Here is a 12,126-nt window from a genome sequence, read left to right on the forward strand (position 1 = left end):
GCGCCCATGTGCTGTGCGATGTCAGTGCACGTTAAAGATCCCCAGGCGGTCGAAATTATTCCGGGGCCCTCCACTACGGCACCTCTTTCTTCCTTTTTTTCTTCACTCCCTCTTTTATCCCTTCCCTTACGGCACGATTCCGGTGCCCCACGGTATAAGAGACAGATACTGCGCCATTTCCTTCTGTGCTGTGCGATGTCAGTGCACGTTAAAGATCCCCAGGCGGTCGAAATTATTCCGGAGCCCTCCACTACGGCACCTCTTCCTTCCTTTCTTCTTTCACTCCCTCTTTTATCCCTTCCCTTACGGCGCGGTTCAGGTATCCAACGATATATGAGACAGATACTGCGCCATTTCCTTTCCGCCAAAACAAATTATTATTATTATTTCCTTCCCCCCAAAACCAATTAATATTATTACTTTATAATTCGGATGTCTGTCTGTTGCTGCCAGGAAGAAAAGTGCACAGGCCTGCTCACTGGCTCAAGCCGAGCCACAATCGCTACCACGTGCAGATAGAAGGAGTTGAAAGATGGGATTGAAAGACAGGATAGTAAAGACGCGCTAAAGACAAGGCCGACCCCGGAGGTAGTGCAATACCGGGCCAACCGGTGGCGGGAGTGAAGCATCCTTCAAACTCTCCGCCACATTTCCAAAAATAAGTCCAACTTGGACCCGTAACAGATACTCTACGGGTTCGGACTTTATAATTCGGACCATGAAGCTTTACCCGCCATACATTTTTTTAAAAGCTAAAAAATGTATGAAAATGTGCATTTTTTTGTCGATTTTGCTTTAAATATCAACATGCTCTCGGAAATTCTGAATAGCCGTTTTCTTTCTCTAGGTTTTTAGTATCTACAACAAACGTTACAGGTGGTAAAACTGCGTACATCGAAGTAAAAAATATACTAAAGTTACAAAAAGTGCGTTTTGAGCAAAAAACACCTTGATTTAACCTTAAGGTGCTCGAAGTAAAAATGCAAACAATAACGGGTTACGTAGAGCAATTTATTGCCTTTCATTTTTTAAATTTTTATGGAGGCAGCTTTTGTTTACAGCGAAAAAAGAATTTCTGAAGTTGAGCTCTCGCGCCACAAGTTGCGTCGTCTTTTAACGCTTCTTCACCACAGGACGCGGCACCTGGCTTGGCACGGCACGTGTGGCCAGTTTAAAGATGTTCACTTTGCAGTCGTTAGCGGTCGTGCATTTTTAGGGCTGGAGATAAATAAGATATCGCGTCACATTCCGCGGATGGTGTGTAATAAACGGGACCGTTTTCGCTTTCGAATGGACCCGCTTTAGTGAAGGGCAGCCAAGACAATAAAAATTAATATGGATTAGCCCAACATATCCAGAATATACGAAGCGAAAAGCGAGATTGAGGTCTCCACTGACGCATGGAGCCGGTTTTGCGCCTTTCATTTCGTGAAAATGAACGGAGTTTAATAATAAATAATAATTGGTTTCTGGTGGAAAGGAAATGGCGCAGTATCTGTCTCATATATCGTTGGACACCTGAACCACGCCGTAAGGGAAGGGATAAAGGAGGGAGTGAAAGAAGAGAGGAACAAATAGGTCCGTAGTGGAGGGCTCCGGAATAATTTCGACCACCTGGGGATCTTTAACGTGCACTGACATCGCACAGCACACGGGCGCCTTAGCGTTTTTCCTACATAAAAACGCAGCCGCCGTGGTCGGGTTCGAACCCGGGAACTCCGGATCAGTAGTCGAGCGCCCTAACCACTGAGCCACAGCGGCGGGGCGAACGGAGTTTGTCAGTTCTGTCTTTCAGTTGGTGCCAGGAAGAAAGAAAGGAAAGTGCACAGGCCTGCTCACTGGCTCAAGACAAGCCACAATCGCTACCACGTGCAGATAGTAGGAGAGTTGAAAGATGGGATAGATAGACAGGATAGTAAAGACGCGCTAAAGACAAGGCCGATCCCGTAGGTAGTGCAAACCGGGCCAACTGGTGGCGGGAGTGAAGCATCCTTCAAACTCTCCGCCACATTTACAAAATTAAGTCCGACTTGGACATTGGTCCGGACATTCGCTGCCGCCCCAACGGAGTTTGCAAAGTTGTCAATGCCAATGAACACTTATGAACGCCATCGGCTGACTTGTTTTGTTAGGTTTTTGATCCTTTTGCCGCCGTTTAGCAAGGCGTGCCTCTCGTGATTCTGGCGTTTCAGCCGCTTGTATAGCCTTGCACTTTTCATATCTTCGCTGCTTTTGAGCCAACTCCCATGGTACCACTTCTGGGTCTTCTTCTCCTCCTTCCATGGCGAAAATTCAGACGACGGAAGGCAGCGCGCGGCGGCGGCGACGGCTGCGGCCACCTGCGCTCCGCGTGACGTCACTCGGTTTCACGGTCAGACGACGGAGTCAGCGCGCGGTGGCTACGACGGCTGCAGCAACAGCGACCACCTGCGCTCCGCGTGACGTCACTCGGTTTCGCGCATGCGCAGCTGTGGCAAAGCTGTAGTGTGGCTCTTGCGAAGCCCGGTGTTGACGAGCCTAGTGAAGCTTTTCGCTTCAGAAACAAGGGTATTAAGCGTGCTGTATCGGATGTCAGGCGTATCAAAAATGATTCAATTTATATCTGAATAAGATCGCGGAGAGTGGACGCCTCGGACCGCACGTGGCATGTGTGAAGTGCACACCGCTGTGGCGAGTAACGCGAGACGCGCTGGCGGTGCACGCGGCGTGCTTGCGCGTAGTTGCGTTGCTCGCATGAAGGTGCTTCGCCAGCATAGTGGCTCGTGTACAGTTTTCGCTGGAGTATTAATGCAGAATTTGCGCTGATTAAATCAAATACAACCAGACATCACTCCGGAAACAACCGGGCATGAGCCTCTGACGACGACAAGGGACAGGTACCACGTGCTGCTGCTGCGTCGGGGATTATTTAAACACCGGATTGTTCTGCTTCTTTTCAGATCGGCGACTCGCAAGCTCTTATGTCTGTGCCTACGTCTGTCATGGCGCTGACAAGAATGACTAACTGCGACAGAACCACACTGAACAACTAGCTGATTTGGGCATGCGCGTTCCAGCAGCGTAAAGAAATCTTTTCCCGCGAATACCTGTCCGGCTACTCAACGTTCCAATGTTTGCCTGCAGGGCAAACCTCACTTAAGAACAACCACACTACATTTCGTATGGCCGCAGTGTCGGCGTTGTTGCACTCTGTGGTAAAGGGGCGTTAAGAGACGACGCAACTTGCGGCACGAGAGCTTAACTTGAAAAATTGGGTTCTCGTTTTAAACAAAATAATTTCAATAAATATTCCAGAAATGAAAGGCGATAAACTGCTCTGCGTAATCATTTATAGTTTGTATTTTTACTTGGATCACTTAAGGGTGAAATTAAAGCGTGTTTCTGTCCCAAAACGCACTTTGTGCACCTTTACCCGCCGCGGTGTCTCAGTGGTAAGGGCGCTCGACTACTGATCCGGAGTTCCCGGGTTCGAACCCGACCGCGGCGGCTGCGTTTTTATGGAGGAAAAACGCTAAGGCGCCCGGGTGCTGTGCGATGTCAGTGCACGTTAAAGATCCCCAGATTGTCGAAATTATTCCGGAGCCCTCCACTACGGCAGCCCTTTCTTCCTTTCTTCTTTCACTCCCCCCCCTTATCCCTTCCCTTACGCCGCGGTTCAGGTGTCCAACGATATATGAGACAGATACTGCGCCAATTCCTTCCCCAAAACCAATTATTATTATTATTATTAATAATATTATTATTATTATTATTATTATTATTATTATTGCACCTTTAGAATGTTTTACTTCGATGTACGCAGTTTCATCATCTGTAACATTTATTGTAGATAAGAGACATCTAGAGAAACAAAACGCCTATTTCTGAATGTCCGAGAGCAAGTTGATATTAATAATAATATTTGGTTTTTGGGGGAAAGGAAATGGCGCAGTATCTGCCTCATATATCGTTGGACACCTGAACCGCGCCGTAAGGGAGGGAATAAAGGAGGGAGTGAAAGAAGGCAGGAAGAAAGAGGTGCCGTAGTGGAGGGCTCCGGAATAATTTCGACTACCTGGGGATCTTTAACGTGCACTGACGTCGCACAGCACAGGGGCGCCTTAGCGTTTTTCCTCCATAAAAACGCAGCCGCCGCGGTCGGGTTCGAACCCGGGAACCCCGGATCAGTAGCCGAGCGCCCTAACCACTGCGCCACCGCGGCGGGTCAAGTTGATATTTAAAACAAAACGCGACACAAATGGTATATTTTCATAATATTTTTTGAATTTTTTAAATACCTATACTCTATAAAGCTGCATACTCCGAATAATATCAAACACCAGAATCTGGGCAAATGTCAATAAAAAATTTGTGAAATGTTTTCTAAAAATTTGCATTATTAATTATTGAGCAGTGTCTGCTTTTTGCCTTTGTTAAATATTCAACCTGCGCTCACCTCACGAATAATTTTTTTCGGCAAAAATATTCCCGACATTGATTACGCACATTATGATAAGTTTCTGAGAATTTTTTTGAAAAAATTTTAAATGGTCGAGCGCAACGTCTGGGACGTTTGGCGTGGAATGACACAAAAGCAATCGTCTGGTACATCTGTTCATTACGTTCGGGGGATCGAGTGTGGGGCCACAAGGAGTGACCATCCCTATGTCTAACTCGAATCGTGGGGTGTGCACGAATATCGTGATGACCATCGCATATAATTTCCCCACATTCAGCCCCATATGTTATATGTACGGTGTTACTGTAGCAGGACTGTGTATGTGGGACGTCTCGCGTTCTCACAAACTGCTTTGCACGTTCAAGGCGAAAGCCTCCCTTGGCTCATGTGTGGCGTGGACGGAAGTTGCAGACAAAGGCTGCCCGCAAAAATGTCCGCACTTGTATCGTAATTGAATTTAGAAGAACAGAAAATTTGGGAAATCGGAACCGATTCACCGGCGTGCGAAACGGGGGCGTTGCCACTTCTACACGACACTTCCACGTTTGAAGCGTTAACTACGGGGGCTTCAAATGTTCACATAGGTGTGCTCAGCAAACGTCGAGAAGATCACTTTGAAGCATCCGCGGGAGTTTCCTTTCCTGAAACATCCATTCTAATACACAAGCAGCGCCATCTACCTCAAGGATTTTTCACTACTATTGCCATTTACAGGCACTTTCGTTATGTCCGTTATATATTCTAGTGATATCAGTTAATAAATTTTATAAACGCGGTCAATACAGCACGATGAATCGTTGGAACCATCTGGAACCCCCGGAGACAGACGATTCGACCGTAATGACCCTATGAAGGTCCTCGAAATGTATGGTTCGGGTGAGGAAGGGTCGTCGTTCCGAATCGCACACATATTTTGGACTTCAGCTCATTTAGTAATTTTAACCCCAAGAACATGCAAGGTCAATTACACACCCCTTCGAACGTTCTGCGTCGAACGGGTGGCCCCCCAAATTTATGCAAATGGTGGTCCCAAGCGGGTGTCCGACTTCGATGGCCGTTGTACTGACATATATATATATATATAACGGATCGACAGGATAACTACCAACAGAGGCGCTACACGCCCACTTTCGCTATACGGTACAGCGTTATCAGGTGGTAACAATTCTGGTCAATTTAACCTTCACTGCAGACACGCGTCCTTGACAAACGTAAGTGGTAACACCTACCGCTCTTAAAGATTTGCTACTCTACATCGCGTGCATTATGTGCTTTCGCACGTGGTGCGTGTATAAATGTGTAGGATATGTTGCACGCCGCCTCTGAAGAAGCAGCGGGGGAGGACTTTTAAAAAAAAATTGGCTGAAGGCTTAGCTTGGTTAAGCCTGGAAGATTGCGAAAGCAATACCCTTGGCTGCGCCTTGGTTCGGCTGATGGTGTGGACATGGTTGCCCTTTGTTAAACTTATGGCTATACATTGTTTTGCTTGGTTTCTGCCCAACCAAGCGAGCGCCCACACTTGGTCAAAGCGAGCGCCCTCTCTCGGTAGGTCTCTCGGTTCGCCTTCGTCAGAGCGAGCGCCCTCTCTCGGTAGCTCCGCAGCAGCGGCGCGCAAGGCTTCGCCTGCACCATTGATGCCGCGAGCTGGGGCCCCGTCTCTCGGTCTGGCGTGACATCACACGGTCACGTGACGCGCAGCTGTGCAAAGAGGCGCCACGACCACCGATGGGCCGAAAGTGCGAGCAGTATTGCTTTCGCAATAAAACTTCGAGTACATGAGATTTTTCTAGTCTGAACCCACCGCGGTGGGCGATTAACAACTGGACGCCCCACTCCAGTTGTAGTCAACATAGTGCTTCGCCCCACTCCAGTTGTAGTCAACATAGTGCTGTGCGCGTTTTTATTGCTCCATCATGCACTAATCACGCGAAGAAGCTGGACACATTTCTTATTGTGTAAATAGTTTCCTCTCCCCCTGTCTCTCTTCCTCTCCCCACTCTTTCATTTCATTTCTCCATTCTGCCTGCAATCCTTTGTTTCCGCTGACCGAGCTCATGTGCTTCAGTATCGATGGCAAATGCCGGGCCTAGCAAAAATCTTTTACTTCCTTTTATTATCATTTTAATAAAAACCACTTACTACTAATACTACTGCTACTCATTTGTGAGGGCACTCGGCTACTGGGCCGGAGTACCCGGTTTCAAACGCGACAGCGGAGGCTGAGTTTAGATGGAGGCGAAGCGCACCAAGCGCCCGTGTGCTGATGTCATTGAAAGCTGAGGATCCTAAGGTGAAAATTTTAAAACTGGTCGCTTAGTGGTTAGAGCGCTCAGCTACTGATCCGGAGTTTCCCGGTTCGAACCCGACAGCGGCGGCCGCGTTTCGATGGAGGCGAAACGCAAGAGTCGCCCGCGTGCTGTGTGATGCCAGTGCACGTTAAAGGTCCCCAGGTGGTCAAATTATTCCGGAGCCCTCCACTACGGCACCTCTTTCCTTCTTCTCTCAGTCACTCTTTTATTCATTGCCTTACGGCGCGGTTGAGGTGTCAGCCGAAATGGGACAGATACTGCGCCATTTCCTTTCCTCGAAATCTAATTTTCAATTATCGTGCGTGCTATGCGCTCGAAACGTTCAATATGCTTGGAAAGAAAGCAAAAAAGGACACCTTTGCTTCGCTTCCGATATAGGAACTATAAATCTGGCCTAAAAGCCCTGCGTTGTCGACTGGATTACCGCCATCTGTTCCTGAATATATTTTGATTTCTTAAATATGTATTATATTTTTCCAGATTACAGCATACTTCTTTTGCGTGATTACGCGCGTCGTGTATGGTACCTTGGAGATGTAACGCCGTCAGAGCGGTGCCTCCATTAGCTGTTGGTTGAGAAGGAAGCTGTTTCCGTACTTCAGACTTTCTTGTGTACATTTGTGTTATGAAAAAAAAAATACATCCGATTTAGCTTCCCTAGCACGTTTCGTTTCATTTTTCTCTGGGTTCGAGGCTAGAGTGTATACACCTGCGTTATGCCAAAAAAACGATTTAGCGTCCCTAGCACGTTTCGTTTCATATTTTCTCTGGGTTCGAGGGTAGGGTGTGTACACCTGTGTTATGCCAAAAAAAACATCCGATTTAGCTTCCCTAGCACGTTTCGTTTCATTTTTCTCTGGGTTCAAGGCTAGGGTGTGTACACCTGTGTTATGCCAAAAAAAAACGATTTAGCTTCCCTAGCACGTTTCGTTTCATATTTTTCTTGGTTCGAGGCTAGGGTGTCTACACCTGTGTTATGCCAAAAAAACAAACATCCGATTTAGCTTCCCTAGCACGTTTCGTTTCATTTTTCTCTGGGTTCGAGGCTAGGGTGTGTACACCTGTGTTATGCCAAAAAAACAAACATCCGATTTAGCTTCCCTAGCACGTTTCGTTTCATTTTTCTCTGGGTTCGAGGCTAGGGTGTGTACACCTGTGTTATGCCAAAAAAAAAACATACGATTTAGCTTCCCTAGCACGTTTCGTTTCATTTTGCTCTGGGTTCGAGGCTAGGGTGCGTACACCCGTGTTATGCCAAAAAAAAAAACATCCGATTTAGCTTCCCTAGCACGTTTCGTCTCATTTTTCTCTGGGTTCGAGGCTCGGGTGTGTACACCTGTGTTATGCCAAAAAAAAACGATTTCGCTTCCCTAGCACGTTTCGTTTCATTTTTCTCTGGGTTCGAGGCTAGGGTGTGTACACCTGTGCTATGCCAAAAAAAAAACGATTTAGCTTCCCTAGCACGTTTCATTTCATATTTTCTCTAGTTTCGAGGCTAGGGTGTGTACACCTGTGTTATGTAAAAAAAAACATCCGATTTAGCTTACCTAGCACGTTTCGTTTCATGTTTCTCTGGGTTCAAGGCTAAGGTGCGTACACCCGTGTTATGCCAAAAAAAAACAAACATCCGATTTAGCTTCCCTAGCACGTTTCGTCTCATTTTTCTCTGGGTTCGAGGCTAGGGTGTGTACACCTGTGTTATGCCAAAAAAAACGATTTAGCTTCCCTAGCACGTTTCATTTCATATTTTCTCTAGTTTCGAGGCTAGGGTGCGTACACCTGTGTTATGCCAAAAAAAAACATCCGATTTAGCTTCCCTAGCACGTTTCGTTTCATTTTTCTCTGGGTTCGAGGCTAGGGTGTGTACACCTGTGTTATGCCAAAAAAACATCCGATTTAGCTTCCCTAGCACGTTTCGTTTCATTTTTCTCTGGGTTCGAGGCTGGGGTTTCATGTTCTGTTTCAGGCAAAATATATTAAATAATTAAATGATAGAGTGTGTTGATCGTAGTGGAAAATAAAATTCTCGGTCCACTTCATGCGCCTTAAATTAAATGGAAATTTCAATTTCCCTGCCTGTTTCAATGTACACAGGAAACGCTCATTTCATTTTTCCGATGCAAAGGTTTGAAACACAGTACCTATTCTTCTTCTCCTCAAGTAATATGGCACATACCCACGTGGGGGGGATCGGCCAAGGTATAGAGTAGAATGCCAATGAAGCATTTGCGCGGGGACGGAAACGTCAGAAAACTGAATCAAGATAAAAAACTCCTTTCTTCTTTCACTCCCTCCTTTACCCTTCCCTTACGGCGCGGTTCAGGTGTCCAACGATATATGAGAAAGATACTGCGCCATTTCCTTTCCCCCCAAAACCAATTATTATTATTATTATTAAAAAAAATTGGAAAAATAAAATGAAATCAAGAGGTATGAGTAATCCGGAATAGAATCAATCTAGCCTTTTTTGGACATGAGAAAGAATTTTGTATATAGCTAACAAGATAATCGATTAGTTGCACTTATGTAATCGTGAAGATAGCCGCATACACTGTTTAACGGGAATCCCTTGGCGCTCGCACCTAACGATAGAAGAACTGTAAGAGACAGAGGCAGTCCTAGTCTCGAAAGAGGAAACTCCAGATATTGCTTTCTCTGAACCGCGAACCGCCGGCAAGAGAGGAGAAAATGATCGATTGATTCAACTTGCCCACATGATACACAAAGGTTTGCCGCAGCGAACCCGCGCCTGCATAAGTACAAGTTTAAGTGAGGCATTCTACATCGCAGGAGCGTCATGGACACTTCACAAAGCCTTGACTTACACCACCGGATATTCCATGGGTACTTTAGGTGTTGAATGTCCACGGTATTGAGCAACGGATCACTCAAAGTGGCTGAAATTTGTTGGAACCGCTGGAAACGTGAAGCTGCTAACAGAATGAGGTGAGGGACGGGATATATTACAGGTGCGCTGAGAGCTGACCTTGCCAATAAATCAGCCACCTCGTTAAAATAGACGCCTGAATGCCCAGGTACCCAGACCAAACGGATCTCGCGCACTGTGCTCGGAACAAAAAACCTAAGTGAACGAGTCAAGAAAGATTTTTTCCGAATTTTGGAGAGAGACAATAACTGAAAGGCAGTCTGTAAGAATAAGAACCCGTGCGACATGTCTGGGAATTTTGAGAAGAGCCAAACCAGTGGCCAAAAACTCTGCGAAGAATATAGGAGTATAATCAGGGATACGAACGGAGTAGCTCCAAGCTATATCCTGCGAATATATGCCAATCGCCGCCTTCTCACAGCTGCCGGAGGCATCAGTGGAGAGAACAGTATGATGTGGAAAATTCTGTAGGTGTTCAGAAAGAAGACCATTTACGGTATGTGCGGGCATATGCTTCTCATGGGACGGGAAAATAAAGTCGTAATAGAAGACGGGATCAGCCTGCCTGTCAGCAACTCGTTGCAAGGAGATCAGATCAACCTGAAGCGGAGCTAACAGATTCTGCGTGAACCTAACTTGCGGAAGCTGATAACGTGACCAGTGATTAGTCCAAAAAGGTGTGGTTGGGATACAAAAATTGGAATACTAACGCCTGGGGCCGGATCAAAAGACTTGAGGAAAGTACGCACTGTTAGAAGTTGGAAGCGGGAATAGAGGTTGGGGATACGGGCTTCCAGATAAAGGACAGCGTTGGAAGCTGATTTTGGGAGCCCGAGGCATAGCCGTAGGGCACGCCTTTCCAGTAAGGCTAATGGCTGCATCTTGTAGTTCGCGCTACCAGAGAACAAGGGGCAACCAAATTCCAGAATCGGTCTCATATAAGCCTTATAGAGCAACAGTAGCGTGTCAAGACGCATGCCAAACTTTTTATTGCCAACTTGGGTCAAACGGCCCAGTGCACGTTCCCCTTTAATAACATTATTCTTAATATGGTGTCGCCAGTCCAAATTTTGGTCATAAGTAACACCTAGGTATTTAACCGACTCCACCTGCGGAATTGGAGTGGTGCGGTAGGCTAGCGAGATGTACATAGGAGCGTCGGGTGGAAATACCAGCACGCCACATTTGCTGACATTAAGTGATAAATTGATTTGGTCCAACCAGACTTCAAGAGCATTCAGATATGCCTGCAAATACCCGTAGAGCACATGAATATCCTTTGCTGATGCGAAAAAAGCTATATCATCTGCGTATACATAAACTGTAACGTTAGGATGAATGGGGATGTCCCGAACTAATATGTTGAAAAGCAGCGGAGAAAGAACAGAGCCTTGCGGCACACCTCTTGATTTAACATAGGTATTAGAACAAAAAGATCCGTCTGTACAGAAGAAAAATCTATCTTTTAGAAATTCACAAATGCAGGCGTAGAGGTAATGTGGTGGTTGTAGTTGAGCAAGACTGTTAATGAGGACTGTGTGCTCCACGCTGTCATAGGCCTTCGCAACGTCAAGCGTCACCAAGGTCGAAACTTCTCTCTGGCGCATTGAGAGTCGTATTCGGCTCTCGAGATCCACATGCGCGGACCATATGGAACAACCGCGACGAAAGCCAATCTGTGCGGGGCTGAGGCCGTTAATATGAACATGCTTTGTGAGGCGACTGTGTACTACTCTTTCTATTAGCTTTGCTAAATTTGAGGTTAAAGCAATCGGCCGAATATTGTCTAATTGAAATCCATTGTCTGCATTTCTTAAAAGTAAAATTATTTTCGCAATTTTCAAACTGTGAGGAATCCAAGAGGTTTCCAATGACGCATTTACAATATCTAGAAGGTGAGTTGGAAAGTCGTGCGCTAAAATCTTTAACATGCCCACAGTAATCCCGTCAGATCCCGGAGCAGCAGAGTGCATCGAGGAAACAATTTGCAGGAGCTCCGACACGTCGACCTCAGGATAGTCCGAGCTGGGGGTGAGAGTGTGCAATGGTTCTGCTTTCTGTACCTGGAAACGTAAGGCCAGCCCCTGCGCGATGCGTTCAAGGTTTTGCTTAGCCTCCTGCGGAGACATTACCATTGACCTTATGCGATTGGAGGCCAGAAAGCTGTTATTCTGCGCCATGAATCTATAGAGAGCCTTCTTATTCTGAGGTTTTGAGAGATACATGTTTAAATTTTGATTATAATCCTCCTTTGCCTTTTTAACAGTTCTTTTGAAACATGCAGAGAAGAACTTATAATTTATCCAATTAGCTGGGCTCTGATTATAGGAAAGGCTTTTCCAGGCTGCTTTTCTACGACGATAAGCTTTCTCACACTCCTCCGTCCACCAAGGAGACGGCTGTCTGGCGGGAGCAGTAGTGCACACCGAGAATACAGAGCTCTCAGCAGCATCTTGCAGAAAGGTAATTGTCCGCTGAGCTCTTTGTGCTCG

At 46.3% G+C, this 12,126-nt stretch overlaps 1 pseudogene; it reads right to left on the minus strand.

Moving 5' to 3' along the window:
• Positions 1 to 566: 566 nt before the first annotated feature.
• LOC144105819 (U2 spliceosomal RNA) lies at positions 567 to 728 on the minus strand (annotated as a pseudogene).
• Between the last annotated feature and the right edge of the window lie 11,398 nt (positions 729 to 12,126).

This window comes from Amblyomma americanum, chromosome 9 (genome assembly GCF_052857255.1).
Source record: "Amblyomma americanum isolate KBUSLIRL-KWMA chromosome 9, ASM5285725v1, whole genome shotgun sequence".
NCBI lineage: Eukaryota > Metazoa > Arthropoda > Arachnida > Ixodida > Ixodidae > Amblyomma > Amblyomma americanum.